Genomic DNA, 25,394 nt, shown 5'->3' on the forward strand with positions numbered 1-25,394 from the left:
AAGTGTACTTTTGAATCTTCAGTTAAGACATAACAAATCGTGAAACTAAAGACATGCAATTATTTCAAATATATACTTAACATTGGTTTTCTGAAAAAGTAACAAGCTTTCAACTCAAGTTACCCCCTGTGCAGACACCGGATTAGTGCAGACCAATTCTGAAATTTCCATCTCAGATTTCCCCTCACACAGCTATTTAATTGCGACTCATATACATCATCTATTGCATCTGACAATAGCTTCATGAAATCCTCAAAAATCTACTAATTTTACGTGAGGTCAAAGATCTGTTTACCTAGTTCCCTTTTTGCAGACGCTATGCATGCCGTGCTTAACTAGGTAATTTTTCCACTGGCTACTTTTTAAAGATAGATTCACTAGCTTATCATTCCAAGAACTTCACTTAGTTATTTAAAAAAAAAAACAACGCACTGAGGTATTTCCTGCAGTTCAATCTCCAAGTATAACAGTTAGTTTTAATGATAAACGGACCATTCTTCTTAGCAGCTTAGTCACTTCACACATAACTATTTTCAGAATTCTCAAATAAATAAAATCCAGCTTCAGTGATTCATCACAATGGAAACCAACTTGTCTTTTTCTGTGTCTGAAAGTCTCCTGTTTTTACAACCTGCAACACTAGGTATCGATCAGCACCTCTTCCCATTGCCTAAAATCAAGTCGAGACGTTTGGGTTTCTGAAATATCCTATCTCCTATGTTGATCCCATTTAGTTCAAAGTATCTCTAAGCCTCACATTCCTTCTTCTTCCTAATAACTCTCACTTGGTTTTGATCCTTTAAAATACTTATTGTTGGGCTTCTCAGCTTTCTAGATCCCAAGAAAAGTTTTGTCTACTCAGAAAAATGAAGAATTTAACTGCAGAAGCATGGCATTTTTTCCTGGACCTATCTCTTCATTTACGATTTAATAGGTAAGACTACTGCATTGCAACAACCACAAGCAGACTGAGCTTACTTGCTCTGTAAAATATGACTCCTATTTCATAACTTTTGTCTTTGCTTCTTTCTTATTAGGAACTGTTCCCGCTTATAGAAAAAGAAATATTCTACCAATAAGTAAGTAAATAAATAAATTGATAGATAAATCCTTAACAATAAAAGTTGTATGAGCATCTCACCCTATGACCCTTTGGCCTTCAATCTGCAGATTCTTGCGATAAGCAACCCTAAAGGCATTGCCTTGCTTAGTCATATACCAATTTTCACTACCTAAAGACAATGTTCCCAGATGTCGAAGAACTGAAAAAAACTTTCACCTAAGGAGAGCAAACTCTGCTAACAGAATTTCCCCTACTGAATGAGGAGCATTTCCCATCGGGATTTTATGTAAGCACTGTGTATTTACTATGCAAAAATTACAGCAGAATAAACACATTTCAGAATTCCCCTGTAAAACAAGATACCACACCAGTAAAAAGTACTCCATTGCCTATTAACCTCACATGCATCCTGACACCCTCCCTTACCCAGTATTTTGCCTCAACTCTTGGGTTTTTATAGTTTAAGCTTCAGGTCAAGCTACACTATTGGCTTGGCAAATGGACCTAAAATGTCAATTAAACAATGAGCTGTGAAGCGATTGATTCCACTCAGGCAACATATTTAGTACTATGCCATCTGATCCCAGACTTTACAAAAGAATCTATCTGACCTCAGGGAACAGAGTAAGACTTCTAGGTGAAGACCTTCCCAACTTGCTGGCAGCAAGACACATTTCCACTCATGCACTCTTTGTAAGTGTGACAAATTTTCTAAGATAGTCCACTATACAGGTACTGTTTTATATGTGCTACTAATGTATTTGCTTTTCATTCTCATGCCCACCTTAGCACAACCAAGTCTTTGTGGAAATTCTCACTTTACCCTATCTTAATAGTGAACTTGGGTGAAATTTAATGCTACCACACAGGTTCTGCCAGATGTATTCATTATTGATTTAACTGAAGGAGGTGCCTTTAGTAAATAATCCTGGTAACATGTAATGTTTGGTTTTCATTTTGCAGACTGAAAAAGCATCTAAATAAAAAGATAAATATTAATAAAAAAACCCAGTACTTTTCTTATAACATCCTTGCCAAACTAGCCGTAAGTACCTCAGGGATACCCTGGGCTTGTCTAAACTGCAAGACTTCGTTTCTCAAATCCTCTGTTGAAATTTACCTTCCACCTTTTCTTACGAGGAGCAAGACCCAGGCAGGCAAGAATGGGACCACAGCACAGTTCTGCCACCTCCCACTTCAACTGCAAGTGTACTGAGACCTCACGTTTAATTACAAAATGCACCTGTTCTGCATCACAGAGCAGATATTGCAGTGAAAACTTCCTACCATAAATTACTCCTTTCACATTTTACCAAGACACAAAACCCCTCCAGATGGGCACTGATTTAGAAATTATTACCCTTCCTGACAGACAAAAACCTGAAGTCTCTCAATACCAGCAGTGACACGATTAAGTACAAAAACCATCCTGCTTTCTGGTTTATTTGTCCTATTCATTGATGCACTAAAATTCACAGACAGAATGTATTTTGCATTGGACATGTACTGACAGATATATGTAATGGTGCAAAAAGATGAAACGTGATTTTTCTGAAGTGCTATTTATCAAGTTCACACAGTAAGCCATAGTCAAAACAAATACAAGAGCGCAGGAGTAGGGGCAACCCATACAATAACTTTTAGTTGCTTTTATTCTCCTAAGAGTGATTTAATTGAGGAAACTTACACCACAATTAAATTCATCAAGACATTTCACTTCCCCTAAATAGCCTGTTTAAATGCAGATTTAAGTGCAGTACATAGGTTTAAGAGGAAAAATTCAACTGTGCAACCCACCCACACGTTTTTTAAAGGGAAAAAAAAAGAGGGATTTAGATGTCACCACCCTATAGCCAGCGGCTGGAGTTCAAACTAGGCCTTCAGCAGCATTTCAGGCTAAGGCCTCTGCGCTGACCTGCCTGAGAGGCAGGGCAGAGCCATTGCTGGGAAGCACAAGCATGCATGGGAAAAAACGTCCTCCCCCAGGGTTCACAGGCTCAGAAGAACAATCCAAAACTCCTTTTAATCCCACTATTAGGAAAACGCACATTTGTACGAGGTCACACATGCTGCCACCCTGTGAGGGGGCCCCGCCTGAGGGGCCCAGTGCAGCAGGCGGCCCGCAGCATCGCCCCCTCAGGGGAAGGCGGGAACCGCAGAATAGGCGCCTAAGCACCGGCGAAATACAGCAGTTCCTGAGGGAGAAAACTCCTCCGCCAGGCGTTAAAACAAAGGGGACAACAAACAAATACAACTTGCAGCTGAACTCCCTTGTTTTTCTCTCAGGCTCGCCAGGGCTCTGGCTGCTTTCGGGGAGCAACCCTCCCCCCCACTCCCCGCCAGCTCCCTGCTGCCACCCGCTTTCCAGAAGGTTCAGTGTGGACTGTGGGCCTGGCCAGCTGCCGGGACACCGCCAGTGGCACCCTGGTCTTACTCTCAGCCCACACGCATCCTGGCCCCCACTTGATTTCGTTAAATGAAAGCATAAAAAATTAATGCCCTCAGAAAACCCCCAGCCCAAACCTAAAACCTGTCCACATTTAAAAAGGCAGAAAGTTGCCATTTTGGAAACTTTCCTGCTCACAGAAGCTTTTGGATAGATCTGGTTGCATTTCGTTGAGAAAGAGTATTTCCAAATGTTAAAACTTTACTGAAAGGAGTTGTCCAGCCACACCAAGCTCATGGCTCCTCACGCCACGCTCAGAGGCACGCAGCGGGCCCTCACAAAGAGCATGGCTTGCAGCAAAGATCCCCCAAATCAAACTCACCTTCCCTCGGTGCTGCCAAGGCTGACACAGCCCTTAGGAGGAGGGAGAGGCCAAGGCAGCTGGGGGTGCTGTGTCCGCTGCACGTGCTCCATCCTCCACCATCCTAACACCTCCTGCCCCTGCGGAGCCCCCATCTCCCGCCCTCCCCTCAGGCCCTCCTCCTCCTCCTGCGCTTGCCTCCCCTCTGTGCAAGGCCCAGGAGGAATTCTCCTCCCCGAAGCCAGTGGCTCCACAGCAGAGCACGTGCAGGAGGTGCTTTTGGACTCCATGGCGGCTATTCCTTCCTTCAGCCTCCTCTTCCAACGCATGCTGCCATCTCCGCCGACCCCCAGCACAGGGCGAGGCAGCGGGTCAGCGGGCCCAGCCCACGGCAGGGCTGCTCGGCAGTGAGCTCGGAGAGACACAGCGCACGCTCCACAGGCAGCTTGCCAGCGCACGCAACTTCAGCCTAATGATATTCACAGGAAAAAATGTTACAAGAAAGACCATTCCAACTGCAATATGTTTGCTAAATAATGTATTCAGCTGATCAAAGGGAAATTGAAAATAGCCACAGAACTAAGAAAATAACAGGAAATAACGTGAAAATCAAATAAAAATGCAACCAATCAATAAATTAATTACATTGCACACAACCATACACTGACCGCCCTTACAGAATGTAGCAAGTTCCTCCTTTCTGTTTCAGCTCCTGAGATTGCAGGCTGCTTGGAGCATGTACTGTGTCTTACTGCAAGCACATTAAATCTGCCACAGATGATGCTAGCAGTAGGTGCAACCAGAATAAATGGTACAACAAAGAAATTTCACATTCCCCATGACATGAGGTAGGGACAGGAATGGACAGACTCTCCTTGATGGTTCCTCAGGCCAAATCTTCATTTAGTGTGAGATCCAGACTCCCCAGTTATCTGTGTAGCAGTTCTAGCTCTCTACAGAACACTGCAGAATGCTTCTACCATTTGTCAGTTTTTGTAAGTTTGCCTAAACATCTAAAAATAGTTAATAACAAGCTCTGCAATTTGAGAAACATGCCTCGAGGGTGCCCATAGAGAAGTGGCATGCACACTCTTGGCAAGCAAATATCACATTCATGCTAATACTACATTACGAGATTAAGCGAATTTAAATTAGGCTTCATTCTGTGTGCACACTGCCTTGTAAAGTCAACTTCAGTGCTTCTCCATAACGAGCCAAGATATACTCATCCGTGATCTGTCAGAACCAATTGTTCCAGGAACAAGTTGTCTCCGCATAGCTCGGTTATTTTCAGGACCTAGCTTGTTGTGGGCTGTAATTCAGTATTTACTCACGATAAAAGCTCTGAATCTGCTTTACAGGAAGTGTAATGGGGCATAGCAGACACTCAAAAAACTTTTAAGAGATGTGCTCATGTCTATCCATGTAACATCTACTTTAGTTAAAGGTTATTAATGCTGTGGGATTTCAGCGATAGACTTGCAGATTACTGACATTCTTGGTTCTCCCACAGAAGCCCACAGGGCAGAGAAGGAGGAATGGTACAGTAAGCAGTCTGGCCAAGTCTCACCCTTCCATATCCACTGTACTTGTGAGTAAAGCTATAGTAAGTCTACAGGCTGATGTCATCTAAACAAAGCAGTGGTCTCTTCCATTCAGGAGATGTAATTTAATAAGTAATATATTCACTAAGGCAAAAATTACAGTTTTGTGAAACCAAAGTGTCTGTTCAAAGGTTTTATTTTCATATAGTAAGTGCTCCAAGGCACATGTACATACAGGAAAACAAAGGCAGGTCCAATACACTACTAAGAGCTATCTAGTCCTGCTGCATTGCAGACTTGAGAGTGATACACCATGCCAGACACAGACCTTAAATGTGACAGTTCCATACTGAAAAGCATCCACCAGTGACCACCTGTGGAGCTCAGCATGGATGACAAGTGTTGCTGTAGTACTAATTGCAGGCAACATTGTTTATCCAGCTTCCTATTCAAAGAAGGAAAACACATAGGAAACAAAAAACGTCACATTCCCTAGAAAGCTTTCTTGAAAGCTTTGAACTACTTTAAGGTTTTACTGTTTTGGATAATAGACTATGTGGGCTTAGTAATCATTACTGGAACATTAGTTCACAGAATCCTAGAATTATTTAGGTTGGAAAAGAACTTTGAGATCATCAGGTCCAACTGATAACCCAGCACTGCCCAGCCCACCACTAAACCACATCCCTGAGCTGAGCACCACAGATACATGTTCTTTAAACACCTCCAGGGATGGTGATCCCACCACCTCCCTGGGCAGCCTGTGCCAGTGTCTCACCACCCCTTCAGGGAAGAAATTTTTCCTAATATCCAACCTAAACTCCCCTGGTGCAACTTGAGGATGTTTCCTCTTGTCCTGTCACTTGTTACCTGGGAGAAGAGACCGACCCCCACCTGCTTACAACCCCCCTTCAGGCAGCTGTAGGGAGCAATAATGCCCCCCCTTCAGTCTCCTCCCGAGGCTAAACCCCCCCAGCCGCCCCCCCTTCAGAGCTGTGCCCCAGCCCCTGCCCCAGCCCCCTGCCTGGCTCTGGACATGCGCCAGCCCCTCAGTGTCCCTTTGGAGCGAGGGGCCCAAACTGAACTCAGTATTCAAGGTGTGGCATCACCAGCGCCAAGTTCAGGGGGACGATCCCTGCCCCGGCCCTGCTGGCCACACTATTTCAGGTACAAGCCAGGATGCTGGAGGCCGCCTTGGCCCCCTGGGCACACTGGGGGCTCATCTTCAGCCGTCAGCCCCCCAGGACCTTTCCAGCTTCCCAGCCCCCCGCCCCAGCCCGCAGCTGCCTGGGGTCGCTGTGCCCCACGGGCAGGGCCCAGCACTGGTGGAACCTCAAACTGGCCTCGGCCCATGGGCCCGGCCTGCCCAGACCGCAGTCGGGCTGACGAGCCTCTAGTTCCCCAGATCCTCCTTCCTGCCCTTCTTGTAGATGGGTGTCACACTGGCTGACCTCCTGTTTGCTGGGACCTTCACGGTCAGCTGGGACTCCTGATAAACGATGGAGAGTGGTTTGGCGAGTTCCTCCGCCAGCTCCCTCAGTAACCTTGGGTGGATCCCATCCGGCCCCACAGACTTGTGCAAAGTTCAAACTTTGCAATACAGCAACGATCAGGTCCATAACAAGAGAACTGATCCAGTATCAGGTTGGTTTTCCACTGTTACAAGTTTTTGAACTGGCCAGAAGGAACAGTGCTTTTTGCAGCAGTTACCTGTTGCCAGATTTCTAAATAACAATATGCAAACATTTTCCAGGAAATAATTACCATGTAACTACATTTGGTCTTTCCAACAGAAATACTAATGTGGCGTGATCTGTTTTATTTGAGTCTCTTTTGAGACTTTGTCCTTATTAGGCTTGGGAACATCTCTTGACAATAACCAGAAAGGGTTGTGTTTATTTTTTACTTTGTCCCTTTCAGTTTTGTTAACTTCTTATAAACTTCTCTGGCTCAGATTATTTTTTTTCTTCCAAAAATCATTTTCCATTCTTCATTCCAGTGATGGGGGAACATTTCCACTACTTTTTTACTTCCACTTTTCATTTTCTCATGTAATAAAGATGTTTATTACTACACCTTGTCTCCTCAACTTAGTAGATATTTAATGTATATATTAACAATTTAACAATCAATTTAATAGATAATTTAACATCTTTGGCACTGGGGTTTGGATATTAAGAAAATTAAAATAATTTCAAGCTTTTATAATGAAATTGCTAGTACATTTTAACAAATACAAAGCCACAATGGAAGATATCATTCAAACTCCTCATCTTCACCTGAATATACCACAAACTGTTCTACTCCCAGATCCAGTAAGTCCTACGTTAAATAGTCATGGGGAACTACTGATGAGTAGATTCAATGAACAGAAATACTTCTGAAAGGCCCCAATGTTCCATAACATTGTCCTCCTATTTAGTGTTTATGGCATAAGAAACTTGCAGACATTCTCATTTACTCCAATTTTCCCGTTTTTTCCATCCCTCCCAAACCCCTCTGTTTCATTATTTATTAATGATACTTTATAGATTTACTGTCATCCATTAAAAATAGCTGGGAAGTTAATTATTAATCCCCAATGAAATGAGAGGAAACCAACTAGAAACAAGTCATTCATAAAACCACACACATTCAAGTCTCTCTTGACCAGCTGGACAACTGGAAAACTGAAAAAGGTATAAACTTGATGTGCTTTTATGAAATTTCTTTCTGTTCTGACTGACTGAAAATTTGTCTCAGCACAGTATTAATGTTCTACCTGGGTCCCGCTGTAGAAGAAGAATGTAGGTATTTGGGAAGTTGTAATGTTTAATAAAAGTTTCTGCAATGTCCTTAGTGAGCTGTCATGTCTGCCATTTTGAATTACTTGTACAAGAGTGAGAAATCCAAAGCGCTGCCTTAACAACTTTCAAAAGTTTTGTGGTTTCTTTTTTACAGTATGTAGAAATAGTGATAACTCGTACAACAAGGCATTTTGCACAGTAACAGTAGCAGAACTGCTCTATGACGGAAACATTAGGCATTTACACTGTGAATGGCAGAGGATCGTTATCAGAATACATACTTTTCTGCTCAAGTTACACCTTTTACAGGCACTAGAAATATAATTATTGAGCCATAATTAAATAAAGCACCTATGAACAACTGCACCTGCTTCAAGTCACTGCACATTGCAAGGTGGCCAGTCTTTCCCGGTTAAGGGTATTTCTGTATCCTCCGATCCCTGTGGAAGTCTAGTCAAAGGCTACAACACAACTCTCAATTCCTTGCCTTTGCTCTTTCTTTGTTACTAATAATTTTCTTAAATAGGTGCTCAAAACTGAGTTTTTCATCTGAAGTTCAAATCAATTGTACATATTTATCTACAAAACCTTTAAGCTGTGTTTACTTGTAACAACTCAAATCTAACCTGTAGATGTCAACGTGCTGTTGGCCTCGGTTCAGCCAAGCACTCCGTCAGGTGGTTTACACGAGTACCTGAAGTGTAAGTACTGCTGGCTTCACTAGAACTGCCACAAGTTCTGTGTTTAACAGTGGCTCAAGGCCAGTACCCCTTTACATGACATGACCGGGTAATGTAGTTTCTTCTACAGACCTTAGTTTTCACTCTGTTGCATTTGGAACTCTTTTCTGAACTTAAAGGCAGAAAAAAACCCCAACTCCTAAAATTGCCTGTTTTCATATCAGCCTTTCATTTATTTGTCAGACGGTCAGAATCCACAAGCTACCATCTGTCAGTCACTGAAGACACCGGCCACTGGATGTCTCCACTGCCCTATATAAACATAGATTAAAGTTCTCTGTCCGTGAAAAAAAAAAGAAAAAAAATGTTTTTTAAAATGGCATTTATCTGTATTTACAAGCCATCACTTGCACTTTGCATACAGGGCAGAGCAGCCACAGAGATTGCATTCTCTGGCCCCCACAACAGCCAGGAGATGGCAGTTTCACATGGACCGCGCTTCTGCTGAAGCTCTGAATAACTGCTCCCACTTATACAAAATCAAAATTATGAAAATGTTTCTAGATGAGCAGAAGAAAACCAAACAGCAGCTGCTTAATCTCAAAACTTCTTGCTTCCCTTTGTATCCAGCAAAAGCTAAAACTGTATCAGTAAAACCCTCATAAGCTGATGGGTGAAGAATTGTCTGAAATGTCAAGCACAAGTGTTTCTAAATGGGTAGGGATTTTTTCTCCTCACCATTTTACTCTTTTGCAGGCGTAACTAGCTAATTCATGTAAATCTGATTAAATCAATCATTAGTAACTCTATGGTTTTACATTCCCTAGAAACTGTTTGTAAACGATACAGACTATTAGGATTTCATCGAAGATGCCTCCTCTTGCAGCGACATTATACAGAATTTACTAAAAATAAAATTAAAATATTTAAGGAACATATTATTAAAGCCCAAACTACAGGGAAAAAAAATATGACTAAACCATCTCATTTTTCAGCAAGGTTTTTTTGTTGGTTATTTTTTTAAATTCTGGCACTAATCAGAGAAGAAAACCTGCTACATGCAGTGCCATTTCTCACCTGGAAAACACTTTAAAGTGCTCTGTCCCAGAAAGGGCTGATGTCTGTCTTTAAAATTTGAAAGAACGGAGTATTTCTATTTGACTATAGTAGAATCTTACTGGCCTCTGAAATGTCAGCTTGCACCCAGATCTATACTTTGAAATGTGATTCCATCTCCATCAGCACACTAGTAGCCCCCAAAAAATTGCTAAGTCAAATAACTTTAAATTGTTGTATAAAATGAAGACTCTGGCAAAATTAGTAAACACACCTCCAAATCCTGCCTTCAGGATTTCCACAGAGTTCTCGGCCATTTCTATTCAAATCAATTCTACCGAAGAAGGACTTGATGTCACACTTCAGAATAATAAATGCCAAAGGTATATGGGGAAAAAAGGAGATTCAAGTTCGGGCTTGTGAAGCCCCCAGCAACATTCCAGACAAAAGTTTTCAGTCATCTCTTAAGGGAGTAAATGTCTTCGAAGCTTCTCTCCTATTAGAATTTGAACACTAAAATCCCCAAAGTAATGCTTTTAATGAAATTTCAGAGACGGACAAATCCACAGGTTTTTTAGTTTCTTTAAACAGACTGAATTTGCCAAAAATTCCCAGACAAATAATTTTGGATCAACCCATAATAAACCTTATCGTTCCCCACTTCTTTACCCCTGTTTTCTCCAGAGGAGGCAGTGACTCTGAAACACATCTTTTTCTGCAAAGTCCAGTTCCTGGACTGGTTAACATACTGCAAACCATTTCATATGTCTCTGACAGATAAATCCATCATTTACAGGTTTTCAGTGCTGACATGAACGTGGCAGCTTTGATGAATGCAGACTTAAAATCCAGTACTTGTGGTTGTATAAACTAAATGAAGTTACAGTAGATTTACACAATCTGCAAGCCACCTTTTTAAAATCATAATTATTAAAAGTTTGCTTTATTGAACAATGTTATTTTCTTCAGAAGCACACTGTATTTAAAATAAGCTTTTGTGAAATGCTCCAGCACCTAGTCAAGAGGAGACAGTCCTTACAGAGAAAGGATGGCATGCAGATTCTTTAACGGCATGCATCTGTGTGTGCTGATAAAGGGAAAAACACAGAAAGAGGTTTAAAATTGGGGACGGGGGCAGGGGAGACCCAGTAAATCACCTGACAGTCTCAGTTTCAGAGTCTACAAAACAAGCATTGATGTTATTTGATACCCAGTTAAATTTTTGGGGAGCCATAGATACCACACAATCCTGAACAATTTACTTTTCTTGTCACTAAATACATCGCTATTATACCAATCACCTGGATGCAAATTAATGCAAATATAAACACGTACAATGAACTAATTTTTACTTCTATTCAGCTGAGCTATTTTCCTGCTCCTGTACACAAGAATAAGCAGCTCCATAAATGATTAAACATACGCAACCCAGGCTGCTAAGGAAGCGCTCACACCCGACACAAGTACACGAGAGTCTTCTTCACAACTAAGGAGAGAAGCTACTACAGCTTGTGCTACGTGTGAAGACTTTGCAACGGAAAGCAAGCATCTGCTTTTATACTTTTTATACACAGGATCCTTAGCACATGTATGTATCAATGGGCAAAGCAAGAGAGGAGACTAACTCCTGTTTTTGAAGGGTTTGTAACTGAGGATTCTTTGCTCTGGAACAACACCGAGTAATTACTACCTGAGGAGCCGCTGCAGAAAAAATCAGAAACAAACAGCAGCTAAAAGTCAGCCCCACACTGACTGTCACTGTCCCTTAGGAAATAAATGTCTATCTCCTGACTGAGCCTTATACACTTAAGGATTAAGTAAAAACGCTATTATGGGCTGATGAGCGTTCCTGAAATACTAGAAGAGACTTGTACTTATTTAAATATTAATATAGCTATTATTGGGTCTAAAATGTCCTAAGTGTATTTCTATGGCCTCCTGCCACAGTGCTTTACTAGGCAAACAAATTCTTAAGGATTAGTTAAAACATTCTGTGCTTTTAGTTACATACTCATCGAAGATATTTATTTCCTATGTTCTCATTAATTAAAAAAATGAATGTTAGAACAGTGTTTTCACTAGGATGCCGGTGACCTGGGGCTTAGTCAGTTAACTTGCAAGCTGCTTTACTTCTGCTAGCAGATGAAGTCCTAAACATTCAGTGTTTGGAGATTTGGTTTCACAGTACATCTATTTTTAAGACTATTCTTATATAAAAGGTGATAATGTTCATTGCTGAGACTCAAGATTTCTTAGCAAATTTGCTTCCAATATTTCTTTTTTTAGTTTGTTTAAGTTTTCAAAGTTTTCATGCTTTGACTGCTAGACGTTAAGACCCCTGCAGACAAGTGAAAGGTACCAACTGAGTGAACTTGGATCTGGGAAAATCTAGCTGGAAGGCACTGGCGAGCCAGTTACTGCTCCCTGATGCTGGGAGGTGGTCTCCACTAGCTCTGACTTTAGCACTACTAGCTTCCACACTCTAGCAAATCAGACTTCAAAATACAAAAGTTCTCTCCTCACCTTCCATATCTCTCTCATCTAAGGGAAAAATTGGAGTGTCTGATAAGAGACTATTTCCACATGGAGAGTTTTGCCCCACAAAACTAGAATCTGCCTCTCTCGCCCTCATTTGTGGCACTACCCTAAATCCCATGCCTCCCAGCCCAGCACCAGCGTGCCCAGAGCAGGGCCAGAAGGCTTTCTCCTGAGGAGGGCTGCAGGCACCGCTGCAGGGAAGCTGCATGCCAGCCTGCTTTCCAGTCCGATGTGCCCTTCTGCCTACGAATGTTGCTAGATTATCATCACATGCAATAAATCAAATGAGATACTCTAAACAATGTGGCAACTTTCTCCTCTCATCCCCCGTAATCTCCCTGAGAGTTTGCTTTTTGGAGGCATATGGAAAGAGCTGACAATGTAGGTTTTGCCATCAGACCTTCAAGTGGTCACGCAACGGGACATGCTGCCTGCAGATAAACCTGGGGTGCCTAGAGCGGTCACGCTTAATACTCACCCCCGGGCGCTTGCAGAAATTACTGAAGCAATCACAGAGCAGCTGTTACCTTTGAGAATTATGGAGGGTGTGTCAGATGACAGGAAACTAGAAAAGGAGAAACGGTTTCCAAGCTGCGAAGTGCAGAACAAGGAGGAGCTGAGAAATGCTGAACAAGTCAACTCAGCCTCATTTCCTGGAAAAATTCTGCAAGAATTCAAACCCACTGTTAATAAACACCCATAAAATAACCAGGGCAGCAGTAGCAACCAGTATGGATTTGTCAAGATAAAAATCTTGTCAAACCCATTTAATTTCCTTCTACCAACTTCTTCTTTCCTTCTGCATGCGGGAGAAGCAGTGGCTGCAATTTAACTTGGCTTTTCTAAGGTGTTTGACACTTCTGTGAGCTAAGAAAACACCATTTAGAAGAAATTGCTGTAAGGGAAGTGCAAAATGGGTTCAAAAACTATACTTGGTAGTTCACTGGATAGGTTTTGTATCTACTGAGTGAGAATCTGCAAGATGTTTCCTAAGTACAGTTACAGCTTATGTTTTCATGCATGAAGTTGATGATGGGATAGAGAGGTAATATTCACAGGTAACACCAAGCTGGGAAAGGCAGCATGAATATTGGAGGGAAGGATTAGAGTTCAAAAAAGATGTTGACAGGTTGGGGAAGGGTCTGAAAAGGCAGGATGAAATGTAATAGGGATTGGTGCAATATCCTACATTTATGACAGAACGACCACCTGCACAAACACAGGCTGAGTAACTAATGGGGAAGGAGTAATTACACAAGGAGTTTGGAGCCGTGACAGTGGATCTCACTAAATGTCAGATATCAAAGGGTTGAGCTTAACAAAAAATAAGCAAGTTTTGAACAAGTAGGTAAGAAATAGAAGGTAGTCTGCAAATCACATCAGTAACTCTTCACATTCAGCCAGAGCACAGCACCCACTTCTGGACACAGGTCCTTGTGAAGACTCTCCAGAGGAGAGAGAGAGTGATCAGCGCTCTAGAAACATCACCAAAGAGGAAAGATTCAAATCATGGTGCTGTTTCAGTGCAGAGGGGATAGCAGTCTCTAAGTAGAGATAAAGTATAGGTGGGAATGAAAGTGTTCCTATGTGCACTGTGAGTTGAACAGGAGGTTATGGGCCAAAGTTGTAGCATGGAAGATTTATATTATATTACACAGAAAAATTTCCACTGAAGGAATAATTAAGTACCATTTACTTATGGAGACTGCAGAATCTCCACCACTGGAGACTGGCACTGGGACAAAATGAATGAAGTCCCTGTGCTCTTTTAAAGGGTTTAATTTCCTAACCTAGGATCTCTCAGAGTGCACAAGCCTCCCTATGTTTATTGACTGACTTCTTTCTTCTTCTGTAGTTATTAATAGATATAGCAGTAGCTTATGCCCAAAACATTTTCGCTGTCATACAGTACTTTGAGATGGTGTTGTTTACCATCAAGGAAATTATAATCGTTAACACAAACAGTTCACAGCAGTTTCTGCATGAATAAACCTCACACTTTGACTTCTCCCCAAAGAAATGTAAATATTCAAGTGCAGCCCTAGATACACATACATTCAGAGTTCAAAATGAGAAAGAAGGAAGATTTTCTTGCACCTGGCTGGACTCCATCCCAGAGAATTGCACCAAGGAGTATTAGCCCTTAATTGTAAACATATTTCTGACAGGTCAGTTTTTGTCTCTGGAAGGCAGTAAATTGTCACATTTCAGTCTTGCAAATCCTACCTCTAGCTCTAGATACCAGAAAGCGTAATTAAAATACATAGTTTTCTTTAACCAAAACTGTATTTAGAAAGCATCTTCTGCTTGATCAGTGTGCTGCTGTGAGTATAACAGAGGAGGAGCAATGTAAGCATTAACGATTAAAAATCCTTCCGGAAATACTATCACCATTATGCCAAAACCAACCCATACAGTTAACTGCTGCATCAAATGCTTAGATAACATCAAACACATATATCTGGGTTTCAGGCTGTTGATTTAAAGGTTGCTGTTCATAATTTTATTAGTTTATAAGAAAATTACTCTTAAACCATGAACTATGCTGCAACTACTTCAAAGCATCTTACATACTCTGAAACACCTTAGTTTCTATCAACATGAGATTCGTGCCTTAAGCCATCTCCATCTCAGTGTAAATGCCTTAATAGGACGCTGGAGATCAAACCATGAATGTGTAATAATGAAAATATCAGGATGATCACCTGGTAGTTAGGTACATCCTTCAAAAGTAGAAAATCCTTCTCTTGAATGGTAACATAATTGTTACCACTGTAAGGGAGCAATACAGAGCACGTTTGCTTAAAGCTTCACTTTTTAATTTCCATATGTTACCTATGTGTGAAAGTATCAGAACCATTCTGAGGATTCTGAAATAATAAAGCTTCTCACTTTTGTGAAATGCAATTTTAAGGTGTTAAAGCCACAATTTATAATCACCTCACAATGAATGTGTGAGGCAAATCAGCCTATTGCTTTGTGTCCATGCGGCCAGGCTACTAGACACAAAAACCCACAAAATTTTAATGGAGATTGGGACATTACAAAAATGTTTCCAAACCCTCAAGAAAGCTAAGTTAATAAACCGTGTCCAGCCTAGTCACATTCATTCTTCCCAAAGCAATTAGGGGGAGAAGGAATGAATCTTTAAAGTGCAACTCATTTCTAAATGTCTGTATCAATTAATGCTTGTTAATGTAGCAGAAGAAGGGGGACTTGCATTACTACAGCTCCCTTAAAATTTCCTAAAACTGCTCTCCCCACTCCTACCTCAAGCTGGAGTCAATGCAACACAGTAATGCAGCAATCCTTTCCAGTTTGGCAGCAAGACTGCAGCCAAATATGTAAGCTATTCACAAATATTATCAAAAAACAGAGGGCAAGCACAGTCTGTGATTTAGGCTTCACCTGGTACAGACCTGACAGAGGAAGAAACTGTGCTGAAATAGAAGCAGTAGCTTTACTAAGTGTAAAGAATCTGAAGGGAAAAGAAGGGGAAACTTTAGCAAAACACTGTTGTGAAAAATAATGAATCAAACTCAGACTTTAAATATAAATTACCTCTCCTCTAGCCAAAAAGCAGCTGTACAAAAGCTGATGTTAACTATTATCCATTTTCCATTGAAACCATTCTGTACTGGCTCAAACACTTTCAAACTATATATACATAACAAGCTTTCAGCAGCTCACCCCTCCCCCTTTCTGAATTACTGCCTGATCTTCTGGTGAAAAATAAGCTGGTTAAGTCCTTTAAGCAGCCTACTCAATGTGATGCCCAATCCATAGTGAGTAATCAAGGACTTGGGAGGAAAAAAAATATCTACTGCTTCTCTTAACAAGAACACAAGAGTGGTTTGCACTGTTATTCAATACCCAGACTAATAAAAGCAATTAAATATTGGTCCTCCCTCAATACTCTCTTTTATTTGGCTTTCTCCTGAATTCCAAAATACTCTGCAGTGAAACAGGAGCACAGACACGAACCGGCACTACCCTGTCATTGCAAGGGAACAGCCGAATTGTATCTAGTGCAATGACTGCGTCTTTAAAGGCAAACAGAGAGAGGAAAGTCAGAGGAAAAACACAGCAGCTCTCAAGTTGCATTACTGCTGTTCTTCTGGAATTAATAATTACTGGACAAGAGGTGTTGCCAAGCAAATGACCTATTCAGATAGACTCTGAGGAGGAGATTACTGATGAAGTAAATATTTTGAATTTTGTAGCTCTCTAAAAGATCAGTGAGCTGTTGTTACAATATACTCAAGGATACTGACCCTACTAAGTATTTGTGCTAGATAAACCTTGCATATGCTAACAGTTCAGTTATTCCAAAGTTTATTGCCTGTATATTGACCAGCTTACACACAACACAAATGTAGAACAAAAACATACTCTTGAGAACTCCAGTGAAGACACAAGAGCATTCAAAACATATGGAGGGATTTTCCTTGACTATGGACCATATTAAATAGGAAGAGTTATTAGTTACAACTGGGAATTACTGTAGGCGGGTATCTGCCACAGACATACCACATGGTATTTAACATTAGAACGTTTACAGTGCACATGAGGGCCTGATCCAGAAATTTGCACGGCCCTGGGATGCACAAATGCATCAGGAAAACTGTCTTCATAATGAAAGACAGCCTTACCTTAATTAGAACACCTCCCAATCCTCAAGTTATGCCACTAAGTAAATAATGTAGAGTAGCATAGCTTGTTATATGGGATGGAGAAACAGCAATACACAGCCCTGGTGCTCTAGCAGGTATTTCTTACACCAGACCAGTTCTCTAACAGTTTTAGCCAGATTTCAGTTCCTGTACGCCACTTGTAAAGAACAGAAGACTCATACCTAGGCAGTCTCTCCATTTCCAAAAATAAACAGACTTTAATAGTAACAAGCTAATTCACAGCAGCTGAGACCAATCGTGTCAGTTTTGAAAGAGGTGATGAGAATGCAGATGGAAGGATCTATAGACAGACTTACCTCCATAACCTCCAGAAAAAACCCAGAACTGGTAGAAGACCAGATGCAAATGCGCAGATGTTTATCTGTGTTTTATAATACAGTCCCTTAATCTGCTTTATCGCCTAAATATTCTCCGTCTCTCTTGAATCTCCAGTCTGTATGGGCTCAGATTCTTTTACTGATGCTAGATGTCCGTTTCTGGTGACAAACATCTCTGTAAGTACAAGGCCATGCTTTCTCTCTGCTACGGGCAGCTAACACAGAGTCACAGAAAGCTCCCACAGAACCTCTTTAATGTCAGCTGCAACTCCTTCAAAAGGCAATAAGGATGGCTCATGGGAGTGAGATATCGATGAAACGAATTTCAACTGAGCTAAGCATGTTAGAAGATAACTGGAATCTGAAAATAACTCTTGATCTAGTATTTTATTTCCACTGAAAGACAATCACTTCCATTTTGGTGGTGATTGTGGCCAGAGTGGTGATGGGACTGACATGTGGTTTGGCACATGTAGCAGTACTAGAAATAGGAAGAAGGAAGCCTGCTAGTATTATATATGATTCAATATACTTACTTTAGAATTGACTAGCTAACAGCAAAGATGAGCAATTAACACTATCTTTCTTTCGTATTTACACTGAAAGCAGTTGAGATTGTTTCAGAGAAATTTCCAAAATGCTTACAGCATTGGTAAGATAGAACTCTTTCTCATCAGTATTTCAACCGAAAACTCATTTTATAGTTTGTAAAAGTTAAGTTAATCATGATATTTAGTTTCTTCTTTAATGGCATCAATAATGATGGACAAGAACAGAATAAATAGCATTTTAGGCAGGATGCTAAATCCCCCCATAGCTAAGACTTCCTTTATTGCACTGGACAAAACACCAGCCACGTTCTGTAAATTACAACTCACAAAATGAGGATAAAACTTCCCTTCTCACAGAAGTACTCCTATAATTGCTGAGATGTTCACATAGTACTGTGAAGAGAGCCAAACAAGTACCTAGACAGATTGTGTCTCCTGCTCCCTAACACTGGGTAGCACCATATCTGACACGAAACCATACGGATCAAAGCAGATGTATGTGCAGAGTGAAATAGCATTTAGACTGAGAAAGCATAATAAAATTGGCATCTGGGTCTTCAAAACAGGTGTAGCTTTTAAAAGCAAGAATTCCTGAGAAGGAGCACTGCACACAAATCTTCATCTTCACGCAGCAGACACAGCATCAATTCTATCTGCAGCTGTTTTAGGCAGGAAAAACTAATCCCATAGTTTGGATATTATTGCAAGTATAATCTGACCTCATTTTAAACTGGATTTTATCCAGTGTTCTTGAAATACCCCAAGGAGATTTGAATCACTGACGACTTCTAAACTGATTTTCATAGAACAGATCCAACATTTTTCAAATATCTTCTTTAATTTCTCAGTGACTAACGTACGCTGTTTCCATCAAGATAATGTTTTATCCTAGTAAAGAAAACCAAAGTTTTTAATTTAGTGAGTTCACTTTCTTCCTGCATATGCTGCATCTTCTCTCTGTTCCCAGCTCCCACCCCAAACAAAAACAGAACCTGAGTCACAGAAGGGCTAAATGTGTTGACCCAGCTAACTGTAACAACTTTCCATCTTGCCAAATGCAGATATATGCAGCAAAAGCTGCTGTCCCTAGACAATAGGACCTTTGACATTTTTCAGTTAAACTTTCCAACTTAGCTATTACCACTTGGAAAAAGTTTAGATTTTTTCCTTCAAAATGAGGATGCCACAAACATGCGAGATAAATGAGTGACATTGTTTACCTATATACCTACCACTGATTTTAACAGGACCTACAAATACGTTGTGGTAGATAATTCCCTCAGCAAACCTGTATACATACATGAAACCAAACATGATGGTTTTGACTTTTAACTAAGATTCATACATGCTTCCAGTTTTGCTGAAGCAGTAACCAATGAACCTGTACAACACTGAAAGAATTTGGTATTTCTTCACAGTTCATTTTGCTCGCACGTTCCCTGTGCCCCTACTGTGGAACAGGAACCCAGTCCCTACATATGTCCCCCTCGCACTGCCAAAATGACCATGCGTTGCCAAGAGCCTTCATCTCGCCACCACTCTCAGTAAAGAAGTCCCTTCATTATGCTTCAAAGACCTGATTTAAACCCTCTTGCTTACTATACAGATTCGATGCAAAGGACAAGGCCATTCGGCACCGCCATCTTGTTCTCGCACAGCAGGAAAGGCGGCAAACCCAAACCGCGGGGTGCTCACCCCACCCCGTTCATTCCCCGAGGTGAGCAGCAGTAGCCAAAGGAACTCGGGAATTCCAGTTTCTGCCAGTCAGGACACTAAAGAAAAAAATAAGTAAATGCTGCAGAATGATCTTATTGAAAACCCTCCAAATTTCAGTGCAGCAACAATCTCTTAATATTGTTTGAACACAAACCAGAGATTGAATGTTCGGCAATAAAATTTCTGTCGGTGACGCTAACAAAAATATTAAATTTCAGCAATATGCTGACTTTTTAAAAATGGACATCTGTTTATATTTAGGTTCTTCATGTGACTGAATTCAACAACAATGAAAAGATGAGAGCATTCCTTCCCCCAAATCCCTCCAAAACCGGTGGGTGACTATCGAGCTGATTAAATTGAGAAATTAGAAGTGAAGGAAATCAAATCATGTAATCCTTGTTCAGGGGAAACAGTCCTACTGAAATTAAAGGGAAGAACCCAGAGTACAAATGAAATCATTTGACACGAGTAAGGATTGCTGGAATTGGCACAGGATCTGCAAGAGAACTGAGACTGTCCCTCAACATCTTCCATCCTTGTCTTCTAAAACTTGCCTGGTCCCAGGGCTTCGCCAGCTGCTCCTATGTTGTACCGCAGCTTTGAAGCGCATAAAAGCAGAACCTTGCTAGAGTTGAGAAAGTCTGTTTTCACATATGAATTACAGAAAATTTAAACACAGGGATGAAAACGTTGAAGTACCTATGTGCTGTGCTCTGCTCTGCTCACCCCAGCAAGCGATAACGGATCACAGAAGTGGCTGGCACTCAGATCTCCATCCTTAGCGCTGTCACACCACTGCCTCTGGAGGGACAGCAAAACATGCCAACCGGAGCAGCTGTGTAACACCAATACCACCTCACCTATCTTCTGGAGGTAATCTCTCTTTTACCGTTTGAAATTCAGACTAGCCCACTTTCAGTGAGCCCCACACCACAGCTACCGTTTTGTAGCACGATTTATACACTCCAGCCACCATTACCAGCAGTCCTGCTGCTGAGTTTTGGGGGGTTCCTTGCCAACCATCTGAACATTCATAGCTAGCAAAGAAAACTAGAAAACCTCAACCTTGGGATGCTGAATTGTCGCTGCTGTAACCCATTTCAGTGGGTAACACAATGTTTTGTTCTAACGGGAAATTTTAAAGAAGCATTTGATGTCACTGGGAACGGAGACAGCCAGTTTCCCAGCACAGTGTCAGGTCACATACAAGACTATTGCAAAGAGTGCTTGAACTAGGAAATGAGGAAGAGATGTAGACGGACACAGAGCATGAGGTCTGCCTGGGAACAAATGAAAAGTGTAAACACTGCCTGTCGTTCCCATTAAGAAACTGGTATCAGCTTATTTATAGCTACTGATCTCTTATCTCTCACACTTATTTCTGTGGAGATAAACAAGGGCAGTACATTTTCATAGTTTTATAATAATCTAAATATATTATACATTCACATTGTATGTTTTCACAATTATCAGTAAAACAATTCTTAACGACAAACTGAATTAATGCAGACAATGTAGTCTGCATTACTCAGAGTACTTCTGGAAATAGCTAAGATTGTCATGCACTTGAAATTTCAGGCAATGGAGAAAACCACAGTGAGATCAGAATATTTTTTTTCCTGTTATGCAAGTATAAATCTGAACTGTTTACACTGAAGATTTGAAGTGTCTGAGCAAAGGCTGAGAAGCTGGTTCCACAATTTCCAAGTAAGAGCTGTTAGTAAATTAGATTACAGATCATAATCAACCCTACATATTAAATACAATTCAGAGGAGAAAAAGGAACCAATGATGAAACAAAACTGTGGGCAGTTTCACTATTTTTTTAAATTTATCACTTTCCTACACTACCATTTGAACAAGCTATACATAAACAAACTCCACAGAAATCTGTTCAATCAATATCCCTGTTTAAAGCCCTATTTTCTTACAGAAGTGAAAAGGCAAATGCAACTGGTTTCCTTGGTTATAAATGTGCTAGGAATATACATTCCCAGTGAACTAGGTAATGCCTACTAATACCATGCTTTCAAAAAAGAGCTAGATTCCATTGCACTGCCACTTAGGTAATATCAGCAACACTTCCATAATCTTATTTTCAGAGATTTATGTTAATGATCTGCCACATTTTGCTGCTGGCTGGCAGACCCTGTACAAAGTTAAGCATTCACACCCACACAACCTAAGGACCAGCTCTTCCAGCCTGCATTCTGTCCACAGCCTCATACAATTTGCCTCTCTAGAGGATGTACAAATCTGAGCATCATAAAAATAAAATTCCACAACAAAATGAAAAAGGTAGAATGGCAAAATTCCCATTGACTTCAGATCTTCAGGACTTCAGAGCTTTTAAACATAATGTGCCTTTTATATATCTGCTATTGAAGAAATGACATTTTAATTATAGGACCAGCAGCAGTCACACCACACACTTTATTTTTGTATTGTAGGATGCAAAAATTTTTTGTGATATGTAACAGCTTTCATAATGCTGCTGTAATATACTAATAATAGTAGAGCCTTCCATATTGTAAGTATATACAGTGGATTTCACAGGCAGGCAAGACACCTGCAAAATCTCAAAATGTATTTTATTTTAAATGGTGCATTTGGGCACTATATGGGCAGAAAAAGTATCAACAACATACGCTTTTGTGGGATCTAGCAGCTGTGCAACTTATGGGCTGAATGTTTAAGCTAGGTTAGGTGAGAAGCACAGATTTATTTCAGAGATTATTTTGAAATAGTCTCATGTTAATTAAACCTTAGCTTTTGCACCTTACACTGCTCCCAAGGATGTTCTTACATGATTCTCATTAGTGATGAAGTCAGCTTCAGAGATTTCCACTGTACCACTACCCTCTCCCCTGCCACTTGTCAGTAGTGGGATGAAGTATCAGGAGGTGGGATCATCTTGGTTTCGATGTACTGCCAAAGCCAATGAACTCTGTGGTTGCACTTCATTGAAGAAGAACAGGTAGAAAACCTTACAACAGGTCTAAGACTGGGATTTTTCCTGACTGTTTAATGTGGAGTAAAATGGTCCTTCGGAAAGTAAGGCAATTACCCGAGGAAAACATCTTTTACCAAAATACAGACAACTTCAGCTATCAGCCGTTAAATATCAGCAAATACAAAACAAGAAGGTGACATTACTTCAGAATTGTGTGTGTGATGCTTATCTCTTCCCTCAGTCTCAGAAAGGTAATTTTAAGTTTAAAATGTTAGCAACAGTACTTCTGGCTGATGATCAGTGTGGATGGATTTGATGTTTGGCCGAGCCTGCCTACCTTCCCAGCTTGTGGCCACTGTATCCTGTGGGCCTGCCCTCTTCCAGTGACAATCTGAGGTGGCATGCTTAGCCAGTGCATAACAACAGGAAAAGCCATAAAATAAGCAAATGAGATGGCAGCAAGGCTTATATCTTCATTTAGTTTTTGCTGGTTCCCTCTGAAATGCCGATTGAGACTTTTGGAAGGCACATCAGAAGACGGCACTGAACTTTTCAGATGTCAAGTACCAGTAAGTAGGATCTGTGCCATTTTTATGCAAGTTGTGACTACTACTATCACATTTGCTTAAGTTCAGAAAGTCTGCAGATCAAAAATATTTCCAGTCAGTCAGTCAGCAAGACTGGATATTTTTTGAGACATTTGATGGTATGGGTTAGTCACACTTTGGGAGTCCTGTTTTTTTTATGCTAGCCTGTAGACCTCACATCTGGTACCTGGTAGCGGTCAACACAAAATCCTAAAGTAAGCCGCACTGATTTATTTGCTGCTTAATTTTTAGCCTTTGATTCTGCAATTGTGTTTATACATGCTTACTTCTAAAACATTAACAATCTCTCAATTTTTTTTAATATTTACCTGACTAAAGCAAAGTACAGAGGAGGGTAGTAAGAAACATTTACTTTCTGTGGCTCTTGGTTTTGTTATTGGGATGCTGGAAGACTCAGCTTTCTTCTCTTTTCTCTTTGGTAGATTACTGTAGAAATGGCAGTTAAGTGACAGCACAGGCTTGAGCTTGCTTTTTGTCCACTTAGTGACTTTCCACTTAGTGAAGCTCACACAGATCCAGCCGATTGTCCAAGGTCACACAGGGAGCAAACGGGCCCATAAGGATTACAGCCCGGACTCTACTCCCTCATGTTCCTGCAGTTCTTTATGCTGAATCACATGGCAAAGTTCAATCTTCCTCCCCTGAAAGCTTGCTCAATTTCTTCCCCGTTCTTCTGGTTTACATCACTTCATTGCTCTTCTAGAGCTTGAAAACAATATGTGACTCAGTGACCTTTTTTTTCTTCTATTGTACTTCTCAGTAATAAGAATTACTGCGTAATTAAACCACATCTTTCAGTATTTATTTAGTTTCTTTTCTTTCAGAGCTGCCCCTTTGCAACAGCCTTTGGAAGTCTGAGAACAAACTGCTTTTCTGTGCCAGCCAATTCCTTTTGAAAAACAAGCACTTTTTCTTGCACTGAATTTATTTGGTTTCTATATTTGTGAACTAGTTTGATTTGGACTTGATGATCTTCAGGGTCTTTTCCAACCTAAATGGTTCTATGATTCCATGTTTGTGGAAGATTCAGCTGGGATTAGCAACCAACTTCTGCACCAGAGTGAACAGGGGCTCTAACCTGTGCTTAAAAATTGCCTATTTTATGCAGCACTTAAAAGGATACCTATATTGAAAGATTTCATAAGCACTTACGGACAAGATAGGCATTCCACAAAATGGTTACTACTCACAGCTTACATTCTTAGACTGTGAGCCCATCATTACTTGTACGTAGGTCATTCGTTTCACAGAAGTTTCTACTCCTTTATTTGAACTGGTTCCTTCAAAAACAATATATGGACGCACATGGAAACGTGCGGCACCCCAACAATGAACAAAAGGCAGCAGAGAGCAAAGCTCGCAGGCAGACGGCTACTTAGCAGAAAAATGCTACAGTCTTAGAATTAAACGAATCCTGATCTGGCCTTCACAGCAGAAATGTGCATGGGTAATCTAGCAATTCAGAAAGTATTTCCAGCCCACTGGAAATACTTCCAAATTCAGAACAAGTGAGGCAACTCTTGGAAGAAGCAGCAATGAGCGATTCACGTCTTTCTATGAGGTAAACTAGTCATTTCAACTTGTGATTTATTAGAAGCATTAAAGGCAAACTATTAAAATCCCCACTCACTGGATCTAAAACGAGATCACATTCAGCAGAAATTCCACATGCTTAATAACTTAAATTTGTGTAACTGCCTAGATAGCATCAGAATTCCTGATAATTTTAACCATACCAACAGAAAGTTAAGGGTTAAAAAGATACAACAGGACAGCATGACATACAGTACTACCTTGTTCTTTTCGTTACTCATGGGAAACAAAAAATGTCCCTCCCTCCATCCTTCAAGATACTGACAGCCCAAACTTCTCTTACATTCAGAAGAATGGACAAGACCTTCCCCGTCCTGACAACCAGAGACAACCAGACATACTTCTATGTATGTTGGAGGTATTTAGTGGCGCTTCACAGACCTGCTTTCAGGAATCGCAGCTGCAAGGTCGACGACACTGTCAAGCCCCTCTCTCCCAAGGCAACCTGAAGACAGACTGCACTCCCCAGGGATAAGCCACCGTGAAATACAGAGGTTGGCACAGTTCATACAAAAGCTACAGGAAGCCTCCTCCCACAAGAGTAG

General features: G+C 40.9%; 1 protein-coding gene across 1 annotated transcript in view; it reads right to left on the reverse strand.

The window, feature by feature from the left end:
- Positions 1-25,394, reverse strand: part of THSD4 (thrombospondin type 1 domain containing 4) — a 319,815-nt gene that overhangs the window by 188,741 nt on the left and 105,680 nt on the right. The gene's annotated exons all lie outside the window — the stretch shown is intronic.

The sequence above is a fragment of the Falco cherrug genome, chromosome 7 (genome assembly GCF_023634085.1).
Source record: "Falco cherrug isolate bFalChe1 chromosome 7, bFalChe1.pri, whole genome shotgun sequence".
In the NCBI taxonomy this organism is placed as follows: Eukaryota; Metazoa; Chordata; class Aves; order Falconiformes; family Falconidae; genus Falco; species Falco cherrug.